The 26,881-nt window shown below is 48.0% G+C and overlaps 1 long non-coding RNA gene across 1 annotated transcript in view; it reads left to right on the top strand.

The window, feature by feature from the left end:
* Window positions 1-10,463, top strand: part of LOC142432310 (uncharacterized) — a 62,762-nt gene extending 52,299 nt beyond the window's left edge. Inside the window, exons 2-3 of the long non-coding RNA XR_012780877.1 lie at window positions 9,215-9,640; window positions 10,154-10,463. This is a non-coding gene — a long non-coding RNA (uncharacterized LOC142432310). The remainder of the gene's footprint in view (window positions 1-9,214; window positions 9,641-10,153) is intronic.
* Window positions 10,464-26,881: the final 16,418 nt, after the last annotated feature.

The following is a 26,881-nucleotide window of genomic DNA, read 5'->3' as shown; positions in this document are numbered from 1 at the left end:
AGATGGGTCTCAGCTGAAAGCAGAGAATGACAGAAAGATGTTAATTTGTTTTATTGACAATGCCAAGGCATTTGACTGTGTGCATCATAACAAACTACGGTTAGCCCTGAAGACAAGAATTCCAGGTGAAACTTGTACGTGGACCAAGAGGCAGGCAGGCAGTCGTGAAAAGAGAACAAGGGAATAATACAGCATGGTTTAAAATCAGGAAAGGTGTGCATCAGAATTACATCATCTCACCGTACTTATTCAATCTGAGCAAATAATCAGAGAAACAGGATTATATATGAAGAAGAATGTGGCTTCAGGCTTAGAAGACGGCTTATTAACAACTTGAGGTATGCAGATGACACGACCTTGTTTATTAAAAGTGAGGGGGACTTGCAGCCCTTGCTGAGGAAGATCAAGGATTGCAGCCTTCAGTGTGGACTACAAGTCCATATCAAGAAAAGATTGAAAGTGTCCAAGATTTTTTCCTGATGGAATCTACAATCAATGCTCACGGAAGCAGCAGTCAGGAGATCGAAGGATGCGCTGAGTAACTCTGCCGCACAAGCCCTCTTCGGAGTGTTGAAAAGCAGGGAGGTCACTGAGCACTCAGGTACGCCTGCCCCCAGCCATGGTATTTCCTGTTGCCTCATAGGCTGTGAAAGCTGGACACTGAATAAGGAAGATGAGAAGCCGTTGAAGTGTGGTGCTTGCCAAGAATATTGAAAGGACCACGGACTGCCAAAAGGACAAGTACATTTGTCCTGGAAGAAGTATACCCATAATGCTCCTTAGAGGGAAAGGTGGCCAGACTTGGTCTTACATACTTTGGACAAGTCGGGAGAGACTGGTCCCTGGAGAAAGCCGTCAGGCTTGGGAAAGTAGAGGGGCAGTGACAAGGCCCTCAGTGAGCTGAACTGACACCGTGGCTGCACAATGGGCTCAAGGATAAGAACAGTTGTGAGGATGGTGCACGACCAGGTCGTGTCTCGTTCTCCTGTGTGCAGGGTCCTTATGGGTCAGAACCAACTCAACGGCACCTGTCAACAAGTCCCATCTGATTCGGCACTTAATTTTGAGAGAGTTAATTAATTAAAGATGCCAAATATTTAACGAAGTCCCCGGAACCCTCTGCATAATTAATCTTCATCCTCACAGCACTCTCCGAACCCGCCCCTGGCAGGAAAGATGTCCACCCTGGAACCAGAACATGCCCTAGTGCCGTTGCTTGATTGGAGTAACAGAGCCTAACTCACCCTACTTTCTTCCCCCTCCACCCCTCTACTACCTGCTCATGCTGGTGAGGTCGGCATGCTTCTTGAACTGCTGGGCCCAGGGGCCAAAATGATGTCACCATATCTCGCTGGGCAACCCTGGAGCCACATCTGTACCAGTCTTTTTATCTGTGAGCCAGTGAGAGCAGCACCTGCCTTTGATGACCTGAGTCGAACTGTCACCTGGGCTGACCTGGGATTTTCCGAAATGAAATTCGAGGGCAAAGACCTTGCTCTTGGTTATATAAGGTTCTGAAGACATTTCCTGTGGACTACTTGAGGTCCTGCTTCCTGACACCCTGAGGAAGGCAATCATAGAATAAGTCTGACATGCAGAGAGGAAGCAGGAAACCTAAGACGGTCTCCAGTGCCGCCTGTTCTTGAAGCTAGAATGATGCTGTATTAGCTTCCTCAGGCTGCTGTAACAAAACCCATGAACTGAGCAGCCTAAGAGAACAGAAATGCATTGTCTTGTGGTTCAGCCGACTGGGAGTCTGACATAAGGGCATTGGCTGCACAGAAGAGTGGGTGAAGGGAGACGTTGAACAGTGTAAGACATGACAAAATAATAATAATTTATAAATTATCAAGGGTTCATGAGGGAGAGGGTGGCGGGGAGGGAGGGGGAAAATGAAGAGCTGCTACCAAGGGCTCAAGTAGAAGCAAATGATTTGAGAATGACGATGGCAAGAAATGTACAAATGCTTGACACAATGGATGGATGGATGGGTTGTAATAAGAGTTGTAGGAGCCCCCAATAAATGATTTAAAAAACACCAGTCCTACAGGCTTCGGATCCACCCTGTGCTCGTATGACCTCCTACTAACGTAACTGGTAGCTTCTTCAAAGACTCTCTTCCCGAATAGGGGGCAACTTTCAACTCTAAACACTCCCTGTCCTTTCTGGAATTGGGGAGATGAGTTAATAGGCGCTCTCATATGTTTAAGTCATTAGAAACCAGTCTCCTGCCACTCAAACAAGAACCTTGACCAACAAATGCCCATACCCACCACGTAGCCGATAAAATGACTTTCAATACGTAGATGATGATTGTCAGCAGCTCATATAGCAGCACACTATGCCTGGGTTTCCTTCAGGGGTCCTCTGCTCTTCAGAATAAAGAGAGCCAGCTATACGAGTTACATCATTTCATGTCAACTTACAGATGTATACAAGTGTAAGGATGGTATCCAACCTGTCAATCAGATCACAGCCTAAAGCCTTGTGGGTGTGACCTATGAACTCCTCCCCCCACCCACCCCCACTTCCTGCTTGCTGGCCACCCTGTGAGCTGCTGGAGACCTGCTGCCTTTCCACCAACCTCGGATCTCCATAACTGCGCACACTGGCCTGTGATATTCTTGCATTCTGCATCATTGCATGTGGCTGCATAAGTGTGGAGAGGGACTTGAGTTAGACGGGGCTGGGATGCTTTCTTGACATACAATTGCTGGTTTTTTGGTTTGTTTTGTTTTAATTCAATATTTTATTAGGAGCTCTTACAGATATTATTACAATCCACAGTTCCATTAGATCAAGCATAATTGTCCAATTGCTGTCATCATCATTTTTAATACATTTTCTTTCTTCTTTTAAATCATTTTATTACAATTACTTCTTGATATACAGCTTTTCTACACAGATGAGTATAACTGGATTTGTTTTAATGAACTTGGCTTCACCATCTAAGCCAGAAATGCAAGGTCCCTCTGGTACCAGTCACCACTCCTGTTGGGGAGATAAGCACGCTTCAGCCTGGCTGCACCCTGGTGCTCAAATGATATACCCCTTCCTCCACCCCACCCCCTTTCCACGTGCTCTGCTTTGGGCAGGGTTGGTTTCATTCCTTAGCAAACTGTCTTCCTGCCTTAGCCCCAGAGCTCCAGGCATAGCCTTACAGAGGGAATTTCCTGTTGGGGAGGGGACCTTCCTGTCTGATAAGAGCACACAGTTTCAGGACTGGCTCTGATTGGATAGGCTTTGGTTATATGCCCATTCCTGAGCCAATCCCTGTCTGAGATACACCGATTGGCTCAGTTCAAGAAGGTGCTGCCATGGACCCGGAATGGAACAGGCGCACCAAGAGCTGTGAGTGGGTGTGGGTGGGAAAAGGGGGGCAGGAAGTGACCATAGTGCCACGTGCCCGGAGAACTTAACCTGCACAGAGAGAATCCTGGAGGTATGGGGAGTGGAGAGGAGGCGACTCAACAGGGGAAGATGCATGACCAAATCATGTACTCCAAAGTTCTGGAGGAACTTTGGGTTGTCATGATTTCTACCTTCTGGTGGCAGAGGAGGGGATGGGAGGCAGTTACCGTGTGAACTAAGGGGGATGATGGATGGTTTCTGACGGTCAGACCATCATTGAGAAAATACCAGTTGTGGGCCCCACAGACTGGAGTGATCTGAGCCAGGTCTGGGGTTGTGCTTCTGGGGGACTGTTCTGACAGTATGATCACACCAGAGGAGGGAGACCTGCGTGGGGAAGGTTCTGGGCACGGGAATGTCTCTGTCCAAGAGAAAGGAGAGAACTAAAGCCAGAAATTGGGAGTCATTGGTCGATAATTGATAATACGTAATATGGTTGATAATAAATAATAAATAAATAGGTACTGGATTATTCTTGTGTATTGTCTGTTTCCTAACGTTTCGGTTCACTGGGGCATAGCAAATCACCCATTACTTAATGGTCTGGAGTTTAAGCCACTGATGGTTTCTAGTGGCTCTTTGAGTGACTGGGCTCAGCTGAACAGTTCTTCTGCTCCACATGATACTGGCTTGGATTACTCATATTCAGCTTGGAGATTGGCTGGGTCTGGAACATCCAAGATGCCAGGCTCAGATGTTTTGTGCCTCAGTTGGGGTGATGGAAATGGCTGAGCACTGACATGGTTTGTTTCTGAGCAGAGTATCGGTAGTTAGAGTTCTTTCTAATTTTGGTTTAGAAGCAGCCATACCTCTTAGGGGTGAGGTATCACGTCTAGTATATTCTATTGGCCAAATCAAGTCACAGTTCAGCTCAAACACGAGGGGAGGATGGTTAGAGCCTGGGAGCAGCACGCACACGCAGGGGTGGTAGCAATTGTTGGCTACCGTCTTGGGAGGCCACCTACCACACAGGGAGGTAGTCTCAGAGGGGAGGACTGTCCTATTTTTGCCCTCTCTGATATTTCCTTTAAATGGACACTGGAGTGGTTCTGGGTACAAAATAGACATTCAATAATTTTTGTCAAGTCCATTTGATTCAGTGTGCTACACTGAATGTGGCTACACTCAGAGTCTCTGCTGGAACACAGCCCAGCAAAGCACAGAGTTTGTCTGTGAGGAGGGGATTGTGGGGGGGTCACCAGGTGTCCTAGCCTTTGGCCTACTGGTCTGGGTGGAGCTCCTCTCTTGTGTGTGCAGACTTGTAAAACCATGAGAGAAACTAAGACTAAGACCAACAGGGTGGTTGGTGAGAGAGGGACTTCCCAGCAAGAGTCCCTCTTCCCCTCTGGGCCTTGGTTTCTCCTCTGTAAAGTGCTCTTAGCGAATCAGCCCTAGTTCACGGTGCCCTCCTGCACAGCAGAGTGAAACGCTGCTGCCCTGGCCTGGGCGTCCCCACCATAGGACCCTTGTGATCTTTTGGGTGGTCACTGGTGGCTTTTTAGAAGTCGATTGCCAGTTTTTTCTTCCTCGTCCATTTTGGATGGAAAGTTCTGCTGAACCCTGAACACATACACTCTGCTGATAGGGGCACATAGGATGTGTTGGCCAGGAACCAAACTTCAGCCTCTTGGGGTGAGGGTCTTCTTAACACTGCCCTTGGAGGGGCATGTAAAATACAGGCATCCTCATGCAACAAAGTGTGCATGGATGAAAGATGAAGAAGGAAAGCGGCTTCCTTCTGGGTGTCCTGGGTCAGGCACGATGTCTGTGGGCTGGGACGTCAGAGACATGGAAGTAGACAGGTGCAGGTGACAGGCTGTCGGTGTGGGTTGGACACATCACTCTCAGGACCTCGGTAGTGGTGGCTCAGACATCAGTGGTTCTGATACCGGCTTCCTAGTAGCCTCTCCATGCTGAGCCAGAGACTGTGATGGGTCTGTGGCTGGTCTGCAGAGTGGCCCGGAGGTGGGTCTATTTAGAAGTTCCTTGCGTCAACCTAATATGCCCTAGGCCCTCAGATGGATTTTTCTAGCATCTGTGAATTCTTGTCTTCTCTTCACCACATGAGCACCCAAGGCAGGACCCAGCCCCTTTCCCCTGGTTTCTCTCTCCAACCCCCCTGTTCCTCATGGAGCGTCAGAGTGAGAGCACCCTGAGAGCAGCGCCAGCCTCCACCGCGGGCCAGAGCTTGCCTGAGCTGCTCCTACCCTGAAAGAGGGAATTTGGCGGGGAATGTAGGCCCTGTATCCCAGGGGTCAGGGGACGCCGGGAGCACAGTACTAGCAGCAACACACCACTTCAGGACCAGAGCAGAAGCTGCCACAGAGATGCCACAGCCTGAACTTCAGGGGTGTCTAGGGGACCCCTGCTCATTCAAGAGCCAGGAACACTTGCTCTCCATCCAGAGGGACTCAGAGATCCGCAGAGAAAGTCCAAAGGGAAAGATTTTCAGAAGTCTGGTTGCATCAGGGTAGGTCCAGGTGGCTTCTCCATCTTAGGGTACAAGCACAGTTCCATGTGTCTTGTCAGCTGCTATGTCTCCCAGGGAGTGGCAGAGAGAGAAGTGTCTCTCGCCTCCAAGGAGGAAGAAAAGGATTTCCCAGAATTCTCAGGAGAAGGCCATGCCAACACAGAGGCCTCATTGGCTATGACCTGATTGACAAGATAGACTCCACCCCTACACTCTTAATCGTCTGATTGACAAATGATTACATATATCTACCACAGACCCTAACTGCAGGCCCCTCCCAAAGGAGAAAGGGAAGTTGAACAGAAAGTAAGACATCTCAAGAAGATCCATTGAGGGTGACAGGGACATGGGATGGGTCACCAGTTTTTAATATAAAAACTCCCCAGATGGACTCAGACTGAGAGGGATAGTTGCTGAGCTGGAGGTGGGTGCCTGGGGAGTGAGGGGTGATGCCCTTTCACCGCGCAGCAGAGATTCGGAGGACAAAGCCGACAGTCTAGCATGCAAAGGTCAAGACCCAAACCAAACTGTCTGCCTGACTCACAATGACCCCATAGGACAGGATGGGTGTCTGCGACAGCAGCACTTTATAGGGGAGGGCCTCGTCTTTCTTCCATTCAGAGGATGGGGCTTTCTGAAAGAGAAACAGGAACACCGTAATTGAAGAGTTAATTCAAGAGCGTTTTCTGAGCTGAAGAAATCCTCGATGAAAGGGTCTCCAAGAGGAGATGGGTTAATTAGGGTGCGATGTAGTACCGATGAAGAACACAGCTTTCCCCAAGATCCTGGATGCTTCCTCCCCCCAACTACCATGATCCGAATTCTACCTTGCAGGCCTGGATAGGACAGAGGCTGTACACTGGTACATATGAGGGCTGGAGGTACAGGGAATCCAGGGGGGATGATACCTTCAGGACCAAGGGTGTGAGGGACGATGCTGGGAGAGTGGAGGGTGAGTGGGTTGGAAAGGGGGAACTGATTACAAGGATCCACATGTGACTTCTTCCCTGGGAGAGGGACAGCAGAGAAGGGGGGGAAGGGAGACTCCGGATAGGGCAAGATATGACAAAATAACGATGTATAAATTACCAAGGGCACATGAGGGAGGGGGGAGCGGGGAGGGAGGGGAAAAAAAGAGGACCTGATGCAAAGGGCTTAAGTGGAGAGCAAATGCCTTGAGAATGATTGGGGCAGGGAATGTATGGATGTGCTTTATACAATTGATGTATGTACATGTATGGATTGTGATAGGAGTTGTACGAGTCCCTAATAAAATGTAAAAAAAGAAAAAAAAAAGGGTCTCCAAAAGGGCCAGGAAGGGTTGATGAATTAAAAAGACGTGTACTTAGACAACCCTGGTCTGATTCCTGACCGGGAAGTGCGCAGTCATAAAGACCCGAGCCTACCAAGGAATGGAGAGGCAGTGGGCTGTGCCCTTCTTGTTGGCCACCCTCGGAGTCGGATCAATGGAGAGGCAGTGGGCTGTGCCCTTCTTGTTGGCCACCCTTGGAGTCGGAGGTGAGTAGGACAATGAGTTCAGACGCAGTGCATGAAGACTATGTACCAAGAGCCTTATTACCACAGGAGGCTGTCAGTCGCAGATGTCTCTGAATTGTGTGGTGTTCTATCCTTCACGGTATGGAACATTGACAAAAGATTAAAAATCTATACAAAACGCAGTATTCCATCCGGGGAAAATGAGGGACAGTGCTACACGGCCCCAAAGAGGTAAACACACAGATCTCCAGATGGTGAAAGACAGACAGTGGGGAGTGGTGGATGTCTGTGCTGGGCAATGCTTGATTTGGTATGGATCTTTGAGCTCTAGTCTTTGTGACTCCCACGCAGTGGTTGGGTGGGACTAAAGAACTGACCAAAGAACTGTATCCTGAGTCTGTCTTGATCCTGAGTTCCCTGTGGGCCTCCAAGGGGATTGGTTAGTTTGCTGTTAATGCAAAGAAGTTGTATGGAACCTGTGAGGATGTGGCACATGAATTACTTAAATATTCCCACAAGGTGACAGGGTGGAACTAAGCATATGAGGTGTTTCTGGCCCACAAAGGGGGTTAGGCAGCTCGTTCATAATGTAGGTAAGGTGTAGGGCACCCATGTGGGGCTGAGGCTGTGCAAATCAGGTGTATGGAGCCCCACATGCAAGTAAGGTGTATGGAATGAGGGGGTTGGTCAGTTTTGCCATCCTGCTAGGCTTAGCAGAGGTGAATGGGAATTTTACCTTAAGAAGGAGAAATCTGTGCAGAGTACATCCTTTGGACGCAGCGTCCTTGTACTGGGAACCTCCTCGACCCAGGAGACATAGAGAACTGGCACCAGGGAGGGTGATAGACGAGGAGGGGCAGTGGCAAAGGAATGGCAGCAGCAGAACCAGGAGGCCTGTGCGAGACGGTGCAGTGGCCTTCCCCACCAACTTAGCAAGAAAGCTGAGCACGTTTTAGATAGTAGGCTAGCTGGTGGAGTGGGTGCCTCTAGACACTTACTGGTGGAGCTAGAGAGCTTTGACACACCGGACAGAGCAGGCCAGAGGCTGGGTCTGCCCCAAAGGCCCAAGAAGACTACGGACAAGACTGAGAACAGGTTGTCTTAGCCACAAAACTGCATCCTGAGTTTTTTCTGAACCCGAATTATAACCTATTACTACCTTCCCTAATAGACTCCACAATCGTATTGTATGTGACTTGTGTACAGCCATTGCAACAAAATATTGGACCCAGCAGAGAAGCAGAGTGCCATGGGAGGGAGGGTTGGTGTCAGACTGGTAAAAAGGTTGGAGAGAGGTGACCTGTTTGACCTCTGTCTTGTAGGAGTGGGCCTTGGGCTGGTGCGTTGATGGTGATCACCTTCATGATGTTAAAGAAGGTCAGACAGGTCTAAACACCATTTCTACATTCTGTAAACCAGTCAACTGCCACTCTGGGCAACTCCGAGTTTCTAAGAGTAGAACTATGTGCCTGGCAGCGGGGGGGTGGGGGCTTTCAATTTTCCCCAAGCTGTTTCCAGGCCTTTGCTTCTATGTAAGTGATAATAGTGTTGTAGCTGTGAGATTGCTCCAGGGAAAGGGGTAGAGAGGGGAAACCAAAGACCTAGACATTGAAAATGAGCTCAGCCAAAGCCAGACTGTAAGGGGGAGGGGAAGGAGGTGGAATCAAGAATCTAATAACCAAATAAACGAAAAAGAAAACAGGATGGAGAGAAAACAATTGGAGGGTGTTCATCTTCATGAGCTTAAAAAGGAAAAAAAGTATGGGAAGATACGGAGACCTGTATAAGGTGGTTTGAAAAGTACACCCACAGGTTCTTGGATTCTCTTCTCCTTAGGAAGTGGAGCTCCACACGGAAGCAGCACACCAGCCTGTGTGATCACCAGCAGCACACCAGCCTGTGTGATCACCAGCAGCACACCAGCCTGTGTGATCACCAGCAGCACACCAGCCTGTGTGATCACCAGCACACCAGCCTGTGTGATCACCAGCAGCACACCAGCCTGTGTGATCACCAGCACACCAGCCTGTGTGATCACCAGCAGCACACCAGCCTGTGTGATCACCAGCAGCACACCAGCCTGTGTGATCACCAGCACACCAGCCTGTGTGATCACCAGGTGTCGACGGGATGACGGACCAGACATCAAAGAACAAAAAATCATATCATTGTGAATGAGGGGGAGTGCGGAGTGGTTCACTGGTACAGATAGGAACTGGAAACACAGGGAATCCAGGACAGATGAACCCTTCAGGACCAGTGGTGAGAGTGGCGATACCAGGAGGCTGGAGAGAGGGTGGGGTGGAAAGGGGGAACCGATTACAGGGATGTATATATAGCTTCCTCCCTGGGGGACTGACAACAGAAAAGTGGGTGGAGGGAGACGTCAGGCAGTGTAAGCTATGACAAAATAATTTATAAATTATCAAGGGTTCATCGGAGTAGGGAGTGGGAAGGGAGGGGGGAAATGAGCTGATGCCAGGGGCTTATGCGGAGAGCAAATGTTTTGAGAATGATGAGGGTAACGAATGTACAGATGTGCTTTACACAATTAATGTATGTATGGATTGTGATAAGGGTTGTATGAGCCCCCAATAAAATGATTTTTTTTAAAAAGAGAAAGAAGTGGAGCTCCGCCCTGCCTCCTATGGCTATGGGAGGAGTCCTGGGGTCATGCAAATTGTCCTTTCACTCTCTTCTCTGAGCTCACCCCCTCCCCCCACCCCAGAGGTGCCTTGGGGACCCGCCTAGCCATCTGCTTTCCAAACCCCATAGCCTTAAAACCCCGGGAAGCTGCTCTCCTGGGCACAGGTGAGGTGACCATGAATCCGAACGGACTTGATGGCAACTAACGAGAATGGATATGGACTGCACATCGTGACTGGCTTCTACCAAGTACCACAGAGCTGGATGACAGTCTGAGCGTCCCCCTGTCTTTCATCCGCTCCCCTCCCTTGGTCCGCGAGAGGCTGCGCTGCGTGCTGCTCTGCGGGAGCACACCAGGTGAGGAACAGAAAGCCCGCCAAGTCACCAGTGTGCTTGCAGAGGGTCTTCCAGGCCCTGACAAGCCTCAGCTCACACCTGGCTCAGGTAAGAAAAATAAAGTCTTGTTAGTTTATGCTGCTAAGATTGGGGTAACTTGTTCTACAGCAAGAGGTAACTGGTACAACAAATAAAAATAAAACGTGTTCATTAAAAGACTTTACCATAGGGAGGGAGGGTGGGGAAGGGAGAAAATGAGGAGCTGATACCAAGGGCTCAAGTAGGAAGAAAATGTTTTGAAATGATGTTGGCAACAAATGTACAAATGTGTTTGACACAATGGATGGATGTATGGATGGGTTGTGAGAAGAGCTGTAAGAGCCCTCAATAAAATTATATATACATAAAGCTTTACAATAAATATTGAAAAGGCAGATATTGGTTGAGAGAAGTTTATCTGACAAGAATCTAACGAAACGTTGACAACAGAAAAACAAAGAGCTCAACCATAAAATAGGTAAAGGACTTGAATAGATATTTCACGAAAGAGGACAAACGGCCACCAAATAAATGAAAAGATGCTCAGTGTCATCAACCTCCAAAGAGAGGCAAACCAAAACCATAATGCGACTCCTTTCACTCCCACCAGGATAGCTAAGATAAAAAAAACAACAACAAAGACAACAACCCCCTCCCCCCCCCCCCCAGGAAATCACACAACGGGAGGCTGGAGGCATCATCCTGGGTGGTGGAGACGTAGAACACACAGTGCGACAGTTCTCGCGGCCACGAGCAGTCGATGAACCTCGTGCCCAGCAATCCCTCTCTAGGCACGCACCCCAAAGCCTTGGAAGAGGGACTCAGCTGCGACTCGGACACCAGCGTGCCCTGCGGCACTGTGCACAGTAGCCAAAAGGTGGACAAGCCAGGTGCTCATCAGTAGGTGGATGGACACGCAGACCCTGGATTTTTTAAAAGATTTTTTTTCTTTTAATCATTTTATTGTGGGCTCGTACAAGTCTTATCACCATCCATCCATCCATCGTGTCAAGCACATTTGTACATTTGTTGTCATCATCATTCTCAAAACATTTTCTTTCTACTTGAGCCCTTGTATCAGCTCCTCATTTTTCCCTCTCCCTTCGTGCTGCCCCTTCCCTCATGAACTATAATTTATAAATTATTATTATTTTGTCTTATCTTACACTGTATGATGTCTCCCTTCACCCACCTTTCTGTGGACAGACCCTGTTTTTAAAGGGCCGAATCCTTAGCTAGTGGGAGAAGTGAAGTCTTGATCCATGCTGTAGGAGGGACCCCACTTGAAGATCAGATACTGAGAGTAATAAGCCAACCACAAGAGGACAAATAGGCTACAACCTGACTTCACACAAACAAGGAAAGGCAGATATACAGACACCAAAGTCCACGGTGGTTGCTGGGGGCAGAGAGAAGAGGGACCAGAGGGTGAGCAGTGATGGGATACCACTTCGATTTAAGGGCAGGGCTGCCCAGTTTAATACTGCAGTTACTGTCAATCAGCCGTACACCTGCAGAAAATGGAAGCAGCAAAGACTGCGTGATAGACATGTAACGAGGCGAAGTAAAACGAGGAGCTGCTGAGACTGACTGCTCTTGGACAACCCAAACCTCCTGGAGTTGGATTTCTTTGTTTCGAGTTTCAGGGTCAAGGTTTTGTGGACCAGGCCAGTTCACTGGCCTGCGAACTTAATGCTTCTGTACTCCCTCGTTCTCGATGGAGCGCCTCTTTCGTAGAAGCTTGCATACGCCACCCGGGATGCAACAGTCGATCCCTATTCACCGGAAGAAGCAGGTGAGGAACACTTTGATTAAGTATTGCATTCAAAGAATCCTGATCGGGAAGATGAAGATGCAGAACAGAATTTCAAACTCTCGACTCTGGACCCTAAACTCTCCGGAGCCAAGGAGGAGCACTGAAAGCAACCATCTTTAAAACGTATACCAAAAATATCTTCTTAAAACTGAACGGTAACTTAGCTCACCTAGTAAGAATGCCCACCTTGAGCCTCATACTCTTTTTAAGAACTGTCTCTGCAGAGTGAAACTGCCAGAGCCTCTGGAAAAATGAAATTTGGCCCTTAGGGGTCGGTGAGTTTCTGCTAGTGGGAGGAACTACTCGGAAAAAGAGGGGCGGATGGTTGCACCCCTTGAAGGCTGTAACTGGCACGTGTAACGATCGTCGGAGAGGTCTGTGTGTCACCGCGCATAACCTCAACCACCGCGCGAAATGACAACCACCACACGAGGATTAGTCACCACCCATGAGCGCGTGGAATGCGCTACCCAAGGTTCTAGCACTTCACCGCATCCATCCTTAGTCTTTACCACAAGCTAAGTGGTATGCTGTTGTTGTTTCTGTTTTTTCTGCTCTGCAGGACCGTTTGAAATAGGACCATTGTCACTATTGTGAAGCTCTGTGTCAGCGGTGCCCCCGTGCCTCCCATGTTCATGCCGCCGTCGTCGCAGGACTCGGAGTGGTGGCACCCGGAGGTGTGGGAACCTGAGTGTGTTTTTGAATGGGCAACCCATCGTTGCTTCCAAGCAACACTCTGTGAGTTCATTCTGTGAAAGGTGGCTTTCTTTACTCCTGTTTTATTTATTGTGGTAACTGTCCCTTTTGACAAGTGTCTGTCCTCAGTGGTCTGTCTGGTAATGTTTTCTCTTCATCCCAAGGGAATGAATGGTCTCAACTCAGGAAAATGGTGTAAATGTGTGTTTGTTATCTGTTGCGGTCTGTGTCTGGCGAGAGCTCTAACCTGAGGGTCAGGCAAGCACCTCGTGGTTTGCTTTGCTGGGACTCCTCTCCTGTTTGTCTGTGTCGTACAGAGAGGGTTAAAGTCAGTTCCAAACATCTGGGGGCTTAAAGGCTTGAGGATAAACAAGCGGCCATCTAGCTCAGAAGCAACAAAGCCCACATGGAAGAAGCACACCAGCCGGTGTGATCATGAGGTGTCGCTGGGATCAGGTATCAGGCTTCAAAGACCCAGAACAAAACATCTTACCAATGTGAATGAGGGGGAGTGCAGAGTTGAGACTCAGCGCCCATCTGTAGACCACTGAACATCCCCTCACTGAAGGGTCACAAGGACGAGACGAGTCAGTCAGGGTGCAGTGTGGTGACGATGAAACACACAACTTCCCTCTAGTTCTTTTTTTGTGTGTGCGTATCAGAAATGCGGTTTCATTTTTATGGGAAAACCACCTAAAATCTTAGACATATGATTTTAGATATACATTGGATTTTGTTCTTTATACAGAATATGAAGATGTCCCTCATGAATCTTCCGTGTGGAGGGTTTTTCGAGCGTAAGGGAAGATGTGGCTTGCACACACAAGTGTGTCTCTCCTGTGGGTGGGAGTGGGGAGCGCGGTGTAGTGCTCCTACACAGGACTCAGGACAGGGGACATCGCGGAGTGAAAAGGGGGCTAAGGGGCACATTCTAGTTAGTCAGATTCAAGATGCAAACATGACACAGAATGTGTGCATAGCAGACCAAGGCAGTCACTTTAGTGAGGATACTGCAGATGACACTGGAATGACAGGTTGGCGAGGCCGTCAAGTGGTGCCCACCGTGGGAGAACAGCGAGAGAGAGCTATTGAGGGAAAGGCTGGAATGAGGGATTTTCGCTAAAGCAAATTAACTTCTTGTCAACTGCCCAAACAAACAAAACCGGCACCGTCATGAGTGTCAGCACACGGAGGGCATGTTAGGCCGGTCTCTGTGCAGCATGCTAAGGGTGAGTGAGAACTTCTTCACTGGTGCATACCAATCAGTAATAGTTACGGAAAGTTGTGTTTTTGTTTGTTTTTTCTTGTCTCCTTCTTGCCATTATTTTAGGCATGTCTTATTTCGGATGGAGTATAGCTTTTATCTGTGATTTCATCCTGTAAAAACATGTGAAGACAACGCTCATTCTGTGCCAGTGGATGACCGGTGACCTTGTTGGTACACTGCTCCAGCCCGCGTGCTTCCTTTCCTCGATGAAACTGTCATCGAAGATCCCGTCATCTCCTCTAAAAGGAAGCTGACTTAAAAAGGCTTTTCCAGGGAGTGGGGGAACTACAACCTTGCTTTCTCTTTCTAATTCACTTCGCAGCCATTCAAAGTCACTGTATCTTCTAACCGTGGATTCCTTCAGCTTGAACATAGGAAGATTCCTCTTGACCCTGATTTCGTAGGTGGTGAAGCGGCCCCTGCCGACCCCCACAGTCTGGGGGTTGCTCACATCGATCTCGAGGAAGTTGCTAGGCGGCCCGTAGGCGTCATTCAGGTTCTGCGGCTTGGTGATCAGCCACCAGGTGTCCGCCACCGTCTCCGCCAGGGGTTGCAGCTGCCGCTGCTGTCGCCCGCTGCGGGGACATCGGGCTCGTGCGCAATGCTCCCTACCCCCCCACTATCATGATCCCAATTCTCCCTTATAAATCTGACTAGACCAGAGCATGTACACTGGTACAGATAGCAACTGGAAACACAGGGAATCCAGGACAGATAAACCTAATGAGAGTAGCAATACCAGGAGGGGAAAGAGAAGGCGAGGGGGGGAGGGGGAACCGATCATGATGATTTATCTACATATACCCCCCTCTCAGGGGGATAGACACCAGAAAAGTGGGTGAAGGGAGACATCGGTCAATGTAAGACATGAAAAAAGATAATTTATAAATTATCAAGGGTTCATGAGAGAGAGAGGGAGGGAGGGGAGAAAATGAGGAGCTGATACCCAGGGCTCAAGTAGAAAGAAACTGTTTTGCAAATGATGATGGCAACATATGTACAAATGTGCTTGGCACAATGGATGGATGTATATATTGTGATAAGAGCTGTATCGGCCACCAGCAAAATGATTTAAAAAATAATCAGGACAAAATATAAACTTTTTACTTACCAAAAAAAACCCCCAAATCCACCATTAATTAAACATGTTCTGATATTTTTAAAAAAACCCAAAAAACCCAGCTCAAATGACTACTCTTCGAGGGCCTGTTTTCTCCTTCCCCTGCAATCTGTAATCCCAGATTCCCTGTTAAACTCTGGAATAATGGTTACAGCCCCTAAGGAGAGAATTCCTCTCCAAAAGGTCTCTCTCTGCTTTTTCATGTCTTTTGGATCACACTTTTTTGGCTGTTCGGTGACTCTGCCTTTCTGTACCAGGGCTTTCTGCTGCTGCAAAGTGCGCTCTCAGCACTGAGCAATTCTTTTTGCAGCTCAAGGTGTTCTCTGTGACACCCCTGGTCCTGCCTGTACCCCAGGATCTCTTTGTGGACTGGGGGATTTGCTGTAGTAACCCCTAGCCCTTCCTGTTTTCTGTGGCTTCTCAGGTAATGCTCCCAAAGGCAAAGCTCACATGTGCCTAAGTCTGTCTGCTGTGGCCTCTGTCCCGTTCTGCTTACCCCCTCTCCCTCCCACCCCTTTGCAAGCTTGGAGAGCAGGGAGTATTTGAAGATGCTGAATCTCTGCTCTGCAGCTCAGCAGCTCTGGCTCAGTCCCTGCTCTTTTAAAACCTACCCTTCTGACTCTAAAGGACAGATCTCCTCCAGCTGCCTCCATGCTCTTTGTAAAATAACACGTCTGCCCCTGGATGGGAGGAACTGATTCTGTCTTCCCTGCATCCCCTAACAGGGCTCCACGTGGGGCCACTCTTTTGCCTCAGAAAAGTACCTTTGGCATGGGAGCCCCCAGAGGCAGGCCTTTCTCAGTGCACATCCCTGTTTCAGCCTGTGATTTAGGTAATTGAAAGAATCAACACCCGCCTTTTTCTGAAAAACCCTAAGCTTACATTGGGTTATTGAAATCTGTGTTCCAAACTCATCGCCCCACTTGGGATGATTGCCAACAAATATTCATGGTTTTGTTCACTGCTGAAGAAAGAAATCTTATCCGTCAGGAACCCAAAAGGCTATATTGGGGCCAATGAGCGGCACTATGGAAGAAAATAGAGACAAACTGGAGGAAATGTTTCTTCAAGATAAACCCCACTGAGACCCAACACTACGGAAGGGCTTTGGACACTAACAACTTTCACTGGTACTGGGTTAAAGTATTGGCTGGGTTAAAGGGGAAATCCAGGTGTCCTATAAATTTGCCCAGGGTACGTGCTATTGCTCAGCATCCTCAGGGTCCCCAGCCACTTTTCTAGAAAGGCCACAAGATGCTTAGTGCACATAGGATGCCATTTAGTCCAGGCAGCATGAAATAGAGTAACAGGGACCTCTGAGGATCCTGACCAATTCCCTTCCACTGATATATGGCTTAGCCTCCACGCACCCTGCTCTTGGTTGAAGAAATGGGCAATAGCTGCAAAATCACAAACCTCAAGGAGGAAGGTTCTGGCGACCATAGTGGACAGAATTGTCAAGCTGAAAAGCAAGAGGGAAAATAGCCTTGTCTTAAAGTAGAGTGTCTGGTTGTGCCAGAACATGAAAGATAACAAAGATAAACTTGAGGGTACATGGTAAGTTGTACAAGGTTTGGGAGAACTATTTGCCTTTGTTTACAATACCTGCAAATAATGAGCTAAAAAAGAAAGCATTAAAAATAAGTACTCAAAAAAGAACAAGAGACCCCTCTCTTCTGCCCCCACCCCCCAACCTTTCCCTGTACTACATTTAGAAAGGGGGGACTGACAGGGCCAGGTCTCTTTTTCACTCAGCCCCCTAGAGCCCAGGGATACATTGCAGACAGGGGGTAAACCAGTCTGGGTTTTTTTTTGTTTTGTTTTGTTTTTCAGTAGATACTGGAGCAACTCATTCAATTTTGACTAGACCATAAGACCAATGTCAAAAACTAAAATTAGCATTGAGGGAGCCACTAGAACTTCTGTCCACACCTGGACAATAGAAAGGTCAGTAAAACCTGGGCCCAAACACAGTGACTCATTCTTTCGTAGTCGCACTTGAATGTCCACATCCCCTTCTTGGAAGAAATTTCCTATAGAAGTTCCAAGCTATTATTTCCTTTGAAGGAACTCCAATGCAATTGACAGTGCCCCCTACCCTACCTTGAATCTCGTTAACCTGTCCTTTATCCCAGGAATATCTGCTGCACTGTTGCCCACAACCACCTGCAGACACCGGCGCAGATTACATTCAGGAGCACACAAACCTGCCTTCAACACCTACAGGGCAGAAGCCAACCCCCCGAGACTGGTGCAACATCACCCTCCCCACCCCACCTCCACCCCGGTGAGTGACCAACTCAATGCCACTGCCCTGCCAGTGCAGGTGAAGCAGTGGAGGCCAGACCAAGTATCCTCCCACACGATGCCCTCCTAGAAGAGGGGGTACTTGTCAAAATGAAGGCACTCTGGAATATGCCCTTGCCCTCGGTCTTAAACCTGCTACCAGAATCGACAGGCCAGTTAAAGACTTAAGAGATGTTAACAAGAGGGTAGAACCCATCCATCCCACGGTTCCTATAGACAAAGAAAGGGGACTATTAGCTTTAGTTGGAAAGGACATGAAAAACAAATTTGAAATCTTGGGCCTTGTAGAAGCCATGTGGCTACCAAAGAGATTGGCCCTGGTCCATTGTACATGGAGCGAGGGGAAACCAGACAGCGACGCTGAAGCCAGCCTTCTACCATTAAATCAAAAATCTTTAGATGGGTGTAGGACACGCCTGCAAAGAAGGCTCTGGAAACAAGCTCCACCCAGTATCCTGCGTACTCTGGACTTTCGAAGGGGAAGAGACTTGCCTAGGAGGGCTATTGACAGAATGAAGAAAAAAAAAAAAGGAACCTGTTGGCTTTTTGAGTTTTGAACTAGTGGTTTGTGTCTGAAGCTTAAAAAAAAAAAATATGGAGCCACAAGGGAACTCTCTTCTCTCAGACTAAATGTTAAAGGGAGCCTGTGGGCAGTCTGAAATGCTTGCTAGGTGACCAACTGGATCCACTTATTGAGTGGAAATGCGAAAATGCAGCAAAAAGAGATGGGTTAAGCCTGGCCACTGACACCCATGGACCTGGTTTACAGGGACTCGAGGCTCACAGGAACAAGATGAGAGTGGGTTGGCTGCCCTGAAGTTCATGACCTAGCCCAAGGGGGTTAGGGTTATTTGAGAATTTATAATGGGGCCCATGGTCAAAAGGCAGCCTAACCCTGGTTAGGCTAAGCGAGTTGACCAGAACTCAATCAGATGAAGACAAAGGTTCTGAGCTTGTGAATTGGTGCATATTGCTGCTGACTTTATGGTCAGCCTGTCCTGATTTGACTTTGCTGTTCCGCTGGAATGAAGATTCTTCACATCAAAGAACATGCTTGTCTCCTATAAGCAGTGGGTTGATATAAGTGGGTAGTACAGAAGTTGGATACCCACAATTGGGGGGATAAAGGCATAAAATGGCTGGCTTGCAAACTTTCATAGGTGGGGGAACATATTCACAGGATTATAGAATTACGGTGTAGGTGTTCACATAACTACAGTGGTTAAGTATAGAATATTTTTGTTTTGTTCACTTATAGAATATTATAGATTGTCTGGCACCGTGGTTCTCAACCTTCCTAATGCCACAATCTTTCATACAGTTCCTCATGTTGTGGTGACCCCCCCCCAAACCATAAAATTATTTTCATTGCTACTTCATAACTGTAATTTTGCTACTGTTCTAAATCGAGCAACCCTGTGAAAGAGTTGATCGACCCCCAAAGGGGTCCTGACCCACAGGTTGAGAACCGCTGGTCTAGCACCAACTCCACAAATCCTTGAGGGAAGCAGTCGCCAGCCACCAACAAGCAGCCCTTCTGTGCACGCACCCCAACCCAGTGACTGTGTCTTTTGAAGTGGTTCGTGTCCTGTAGACTTATGTCACGTTGGAAAAGGACCCTTGACTGCCACACTCACAACTCTGGCTGCGGTCAAGGTGGATGGACTTGCTGCCTAGATTCACCACTCACATCTCAAGGGCACCCCACCCGATGCAGAATGAAAGGCTCATTCTTCCGCAGATGACTTCTTAAACTAAGAGTTCCTTGGATTTCTTACTACTGTACACTGTGTGTATGCCCCCTACAACAGGCAGTAGGATTGAGTCTCCCCAACTCCAGCCCCATAAGTACCAATGGACCCTCACAGAAGGGACTTTTGGAAATTTTTATGTTAATACAGGGGAAAATACCGTTTCTATGCTAACAAAACTGGTATTATTGAAGAAAGCCTGGCCTTAGTCCAGAAAAATGTGGAAAAACATGAGAAAGAATCAGAGACAGGACAGGATGGTATCATAAGCCATTGTATTGGTCACCATGGTTACTACCCTAATAACAAACTGAATAGATCCTTTACATCTCCTTGGAAAACTCAACCGGGCTCAGTGATGCCCTTATAGAATCAATGGTTTGATTAGTCCATAAACTCAGTGGGGATGCAGAAGCTGACGACATAAGGATCGCCATTGTAAGATTTTTAAATCTCCTCCTGACCCTTCTCCCGCCCGTGTTCTTGAAATGCACTCTGTGATCAGAATGTCCCTCACAATCTCCACTGTTTCCAGAATGTGCACACTCAGTGTCTGTGAACTAACGCTCTTTTTGGCTTCTGGAGCTCACTTGCACATGTGTGTGAATAAACCCAGACCTACCACTTGCTCACGCAGGCTGTGGGTTTCACCTTTATACGCTGACGCCTTGGAGCAGTGAGGGGTGGCTAGAGTTTGCAAGATGTTTGGTCCTCCATCATGTAGCCACCAGCACCAGCTAATAAAGACTCCAAACTGGGACTTTGGGGTTATAGTAGTCTTTGGAGATTATAGTGTAACCTGTTAGCTTACAGCATTAACACCACCACCACCCTCCACCCCCACCCCGAGGTAAGTGGCCAGACAAGTATTGTTCCATGAGGTAAGACCAGCAGACTGCCCAGGTGAGCCCAGCTCCAATTTGCTGACTCAGAGGATCGCAAAATAATAAAATGGTTGTTGCTTAAACTATTTTGAAGTATTTCCCCCCATAGCAATGGATAGCTGATAAATCACCCATCCTCATTTGGCAGATGAGGAAACAGGCACAGAAGGTGGGATAATGTGCACACGTTGGAACAACTGGCAAGATGTTAAGCTAGGATTTGAATCCAGCTTTTAAAGAACTGACCCTTAATGAAACTATTTCCCTCCACACTCTGCTCTTACCATCCCTCCGTTTGCTCCTAGCACGTGTCACCGACCCTGTGTCAATATGCTTAGTGGTTCATCTCATGATGCCTGTAAAAACGCAATTCTAGTCAGTTACCACGCCAAACTATAAATCATGGAGAAAATGTGTGATTTTATGAAGTTTTAACAAGTGATATTAGACAATTGTTTGAAGCACACGATCGAGTGAGACTGGTAAGCAATGAAGAAGAGAACGGTTATCAAAACTACAAAGGGGGTATTTGAAACTAAGATGGTTTGTTTATTGTGGTGAAACTATTGATCACTGCCCACTATTCATTCTCACCGAGACAACCACTTTTGTTCAGGGTAGTGCTGTGTGCCATGAAAGATTCCTACATCCCAGACTCCTTTGCAGCCAGAAGTAGCCATCTGACCACACTTTGGCTAATGAGATAGAAAAGAGAGTCTATTGGTAGAATCTCTAGACAAGTTATTATTTTCCTGGTGATTAAGGGACAGATTATGCTAGATCCAAAGTGTTGCCATGAGCCCAGCCCCTCCGCTTTGGATTGGAACGTGGCGTTGATGTCAGAAGGAGTAAGCTCGGCCATCCTGAGACTGCACGGGGAAGAGGCCCACACTGAGGGAGACCAAGCCACCGAGCTCTCTGGGAGCAGTGGCCCATCTATTGGCCCTCAGATAGTTTTTGTCATTGGAGCAGAATAAGCTCCTTGTCTGTTAAATCGCTAAATAGGCTTCTGTCTAATGTAATCTTGATGGATGCAAACAGCAAAGGATGAGGAGAGGCCTTTCGGGTGCTAGGGGAAGTTATCAATGACCTTTTGCAGAACAAATGATCACGTGAAAGTCAGGTGGGAAGTACAGAGAACTGGGTCAGGTGGTCACACAAGGTTACTGGGATCACGACACTCCCCCGACGTTAAAATTGACTTTATATTGTTTTGAAGCAAATGTCTTATTTGTATTATAACCTACAGAGAAGAAACTATGTAAGATTTATATTTGTTCCCAAACATATTAAATTGTTGAAATTATCCGTTCAATCTTGGTAAATGTGGGATAAAATAAATAGTTGACTCAGTGTTTTGACATCCTTTGCTTATTTCAGAAAGAGTAGCTCTGATTAGGCAAAATGCAGAAGGTTTGAAAAATTCAGTTAGCAGCTGGACTGAACTCTTGTAGCTTTTATTGTACAAACCATGGATATTCTTTTGTCACGGCCCCAGGAATTCCCCAAACATCAAGTACCTCTTCACCCACAAGCAAAGTCTTTACCGCCCACACCCCCTAATCATATCCCAATGAAAACAGAAAACAAGACTTAAAAATGACAAGAAAGGCTCCAGGTGTGTCGGAGACCTGTGCGCACAGGGTTTCCGATGGCTGACTTTTCAGAAGTAGCTCACCAGCCCTTTCTTCAGAGGGCAGACTAAAAACACCAGCCTTCCAGTTAGCCGTTGGGTGCATGAGCCGAAGTGACACCCTCCCCGCCATGCGTTAATGAAAACATCCCTCTCCAAAAACAAATCACTGAAGAAAGCAAATTTGTGTTACTTGGCAATGAGACAATTTCTTCCTAAACATTTGCTGGGACATAATAGAAATGAAGGCCAGGCCTTCAAGCCAAAACTTAAGGGACATACTGAAGTGCCATTTAAAGGAAAGATTATACTAAATAAATATATGTATTTTTAAGAAGGAAGCAAAGAAATCCCAGGCCAAATGTTTAATTCAAGAAATCAGAGAAAGAGAAATACCAATTTTCTCTCTCTCTCTCTCTCTCTCTCTCTCTCTCTCTCTCTCTCTCTCTCTCTCTCTCTCACACACACACACACACACACGAAATTAATAAAGATTTTTAAAGTGATAGAAATCTGAAAGTAGTATAAAGGTAAATAAGTCAAATACGATTCTTCTAAAAGAATGATACCAAAGCAAGGCTTCCTTCCAGCCTAACCTGGGGCGGGGCGGCGGGAGGAGGAACAGAAGCACAAACGCCATCAGAAAGGAGAACGTCGTTACTAGTTCCTAGGTGGGCATTTTTATGGCAGTGAACCCAAGAATCTAGTGAAGAAGAAACAATTTCTAGGTATCACACAAAACAGAAGTTAGCCAAACCGTGTGAGTGTGTTAGTTCAGGCGAACTCAGTGGCCTCCAGGACAGAATAGCACAGCCCCATTTGAATAGAACGTCTCCAGTCTTCTGTCGACTGACCGTGTGTTCAAACCGCTGACTCTGCAGTTAGCAGCCCAATTTGTAAGCCACTGTGCCACCAGGGCTCCTGCAGATGACTACAGCTAATCCAAGAATGAACTGACCAAGAGCCCCCGAAGAAGAAGAGCAATCAAAGACCTGACAAATACACTCACTGTCATCCAGTCGCTGCCGACTCATAGTGGCCCTATAGGACAGGGTAGAACGGCCCCCGTAACTTTCTGAGACTAACTCTTTACGAGAGTAGAAAACCCCATCGTTCTCCCTTGGGACAGCTGGTGGTTTTGAACTGTTGACCTTGCAGTTAGCCCAGTTCATAGCCACTACACCTCCAGGGCTCACTGCCAACAGGAAGGTAGCCTTCCATTCCACATTGCTCCAAAGGAAGGATTGGCTAATACGTTAAGAGAAGAAAATGAAACAGATGAGAGGCATAAAAAAGAAGACAAAAATATGTCATTTCAGTACTTTGTAATAATATTTCGGGAAGAATTGATATTTTATTGGAGCAAACCTTCTTACTCAGAATCCTGGTACATTTTGCACACAATGCCCTTTATCTTCTTTAAGAAGATCTCACAGTTGTCTTGCCAGAAGAACAATAGACCTGTCACGGAAGCTGGGCAGCAGGAATGCGCCTTAGAAGATGGCTGGACTTCATCTCAGGGAGGGACCGGTCTCTGGGATAAAGATCATGCTTGAGAAAGTAGAAGGGCAGCGAAAATGTGGAAGAACCTCAACAAGATAGAGGGCCAGGGCAGTGTTTTGTTCTGTTGTACATCAGGCTACTATGAATCAGAGCCGACGCAGTGACTCCTAACACACACACACACACACACACACACACACACAGAGTTTTATCCTTATAAATGTTGAGACTGTCTTTGTAAGTTTGTTCTGGATGGTGAACAGTGTGCTTGGATTCCTTCCACTTCTATCCCTAATTCGTTGGGGGCATTGAGAAAACACAATTGATTTTGGTATGTTTATCTGGAAGGCTAAGAATCTTATCAAACCTTCAAAAATGATAATACAGCATCTTAATGCACAGTTCATGTTGTACACCTCCATGGTGCCTTGATGGACATGCCCACACTGACGGGCCCCACGGTCACTCCCAGGCTCTTGCCTGGCACTCAGCATGGCAGGGCACATCCAGCACAGATCTCCCCATGGTGACACCCGTGCTCCCGTAGGGTCTGCAGTGAGAGCTGCTGGGCCAAGGAGACATCTGCGCTGCAGCCAGGATCCTCAAGTGCAGGCGAGAGAACCGTGGCTTCCTGTGAAACTGTACTTTAGCACGGAGCAACGGATCTTCGCTGATTTAGAGTTTGTGTCTTCTGCGTGTCACTTTGAGGGTGGGGTCCTTGGAGATGTCCAGGGCTTTGAATGCAGCGGGAGAGGTGTAGTTCTTGGTCAGGGGTCCATTCCACACTTTGGGACACTGTGGCCTCCTGGACCCACACAGGCCCCTTCAGTTGCATGAGGTGGCCAAAGGACACTCTGGTGGCTGATCTCTCCTGGTACCACCATGTGGCCTGGGGGAGGCTGGGACCATTTGGGACCTCCCTGCTACATTGGAACCACAGAAGGCATCTTGGGGACAGGGCTGCCCACCACAGGGAGGCAGTTCCCAGTAGCCATTGTGTGTGGCCCCAGGGCTAATATCTTGGCTTCGATCACTTCACTGCCCTCTACTCTTTCCCCTGGTCTGTCACCTACCAAGCCACCAGCCCGGGGAAACTCTTCCTGGAGGGTGGGGCCACAGTTGAATGGGCAAGCCCCCCCTTTAGGATATAGGTAAGGAATTTGCCGCAGACATTGGTAATAGCAATAGACAGGATACCCGGTTGCTTCCTGTAGCAGTCTACCCTTCCACCAGCCATCACCAAATGCTGATCCCACTTGGATATTTGTCACCATGTGAGCCGCTGTTCTCATTTAAATGTTGAATCTTCCTGTCTGTTTATGGGACATCTGCCACCTCTCTCCTGGCAATTGTTTGGGCCTGATCTTTGCCCATCTTTCTCTTGGGTGGTTTGCCCTAGCTGTTTGTGGAAATCAAGGAAGCCTGGGGAATGAGATCGGGCTGGGCTATGGCCTCCCGTGCTCCTGTGTGCCCAGGATCTGTGTCGAGGTGAGCAGGAAGCACGGGGTGGTTGGGTCAGCATGATGGTAGAAACTGCTGCCCCCAGACTCTGAGAAAAAAGTCCTCCAACCTTGACAACCCCCCAGCTCCTGGCCTGGGTGCCCTTCAAGTCCAGTTCACACCACAGCCCTCTTGTGCATGAGCCTCATCCTATGGGAGTCCACTTCGTTCATGGCTGCTTCAGCGCCGCTCAGAGAGGTGAAGCGACTTGACCAATCGCAGAAGGAGTTGGGGTGGGACCCAGAGGAGCCGGAGGCTGTTCTTCCCAGTCCTCGTCTCCCACGCCGCCCAGGGGCCTTCGGTGCACTGGTTTCTCACCTCCCTTCACTGTAGCTACCTTTACTTCTTTGCTTTTACGATTCGTCTGAAAAACAGAACCCCAAACTCCCTGCTGTCTAGCCAATGACAACTCAGGGCCCCTCAGGGTTGAACTTGGAAAGTGTGGGTTTCCAAGTGTCATTTTCTTTTTCTCCAAAACCATCTTATTGGGAGCTAATACAGATATATTATCCCACAGTTCAATCACATGAAGCAGCATTATGCAAGTGCTACAACAGTCCGCTTCAAAACATTCTCTTCTTTATTGAACTCCGTGATGTCAGCTCCCCTTTACCCCCTCCCCATTTTACCCCCCCCCAGGAACCCTAATTCTAATTGCTGTCTCTATAGCTTCATCAATCTCAGGTTTCATATACTGAAAAACAGAAAAAAGTATAATACAAATTTAAGAGAGCTACCCACAATGACAAAATACACCTGAGATAAACCCCTATATGGAAAACCAAAAACAAAAAGTGAAGAAAATGTTGAAAACCAGATTGAGCCCCACGTGTATTAGAGGGGGGATCAAGTGACAAGGTTGTAACCGTTCGTGTCGGGTTTATCCTGGTGATCTGCTACAGTCATCTCTCCTATACCCTGCTCAGTAACCATGTTACTCCCATCCCTCCATTACGGAGAGAGGGAAATCGTCGGAGGCTAATTCGTGTGTAGATCTCACAAATACATCTCGGGCTCCCACGCTCCTCCACAGCCTTCTGCAAACCAGAATCCGACCATTTAGGCTCTGATAGTGCGCCCTCCTTCAGCTTGGGACTATACGATTTACAATCCCTGGGTCACTGATGTTGGTGTGCTCTTCCACATGGACTTTGTTGACATCTCACTTCGCTGGCTGCTTGCTTGGAAAAAGACTGTAACTCTTTACAAATAGCAAGCCCGTGTCTCTCTCTCCGAGTGGCAGCTGGTGACTGCTGACCTTCCAGTAAGCGGCCCAGTGCTGACCACCAGGCGCGGGCTCCTTTGTGAAAAACCAAACCAAGCCAAACCCACTGCCTAGAGGAAGGGTCAACCTGCCTTGGTGGGTTTCTGAGACGGTAACTCTTGCTGGGAAAAGAAAGCCTCGTCTTTCTCCCTGGTGTTTTCCAGCTGTTCACCTTGCAGCAAGCCCCGAACACGTGAACTAGACAAAGGAGCCCTGCATGACCACGGGGAACAGCATTGTGCACACAGCAGGTGCTCTGTCCCTGCCCAGAGACCTGCTCTTCTTGTTCTTCCACAGGCCAGGTCAGCCTCTGTCTCTTCCTGGCATCTGGAGCGATCTGTGGTCGCCGGGGTGCAGTGAAGATGGAGGCCAGATGGGCTTTTTATGGCCGGGCCAGAGAAGGTCATTCTTATTAGTAGCTTTCATAACGTTCACTTTGAGACACTTTATTTTTAGCTTCTTAAAGGCGAGTGCAGGGCAGGGCAGAACTAGCTTGATTTTTTTCTGTGTAGCCCCCCCCCCCATTAACCTCATGGGTGCCAGTGTCCCCACATGTTTCCCATGGACAGGGCACAAATGCCAACTCACAGGTCCCTAGCTCCAACGCCCCTATCCCTGCCAAAGACATGCCAGCTCCCCATCAGCGCCCACAGGTCCTTCTGACCCTGCAGCTTGTCCTGTGTGCCCCCTGAACGCACACTTCTAAGGGCGTGGAGGTGGAGCAGCGGCCATCCACTCATG

Source organism: Tenrec ecaudatus, chromosome 18 (assembly GCF_050624435.1).
Source record: "Tenrec ecaudatus isolate mTenEca1 chromosome 18, mTenEca1.hap1, whole genome shotgun sequence".
Classification (NCBI taxonomy): Eukaryota; Metazoa; Chordata; class Mammalia; order Afrosoricida; family Tenrecidae; genus Tenrec; species Tenrec ecaudatus.
Note: the sequence above shows the minus strand (reverse complement) of the source record. Positions and strands in the feature narration are given on the sequence as shown.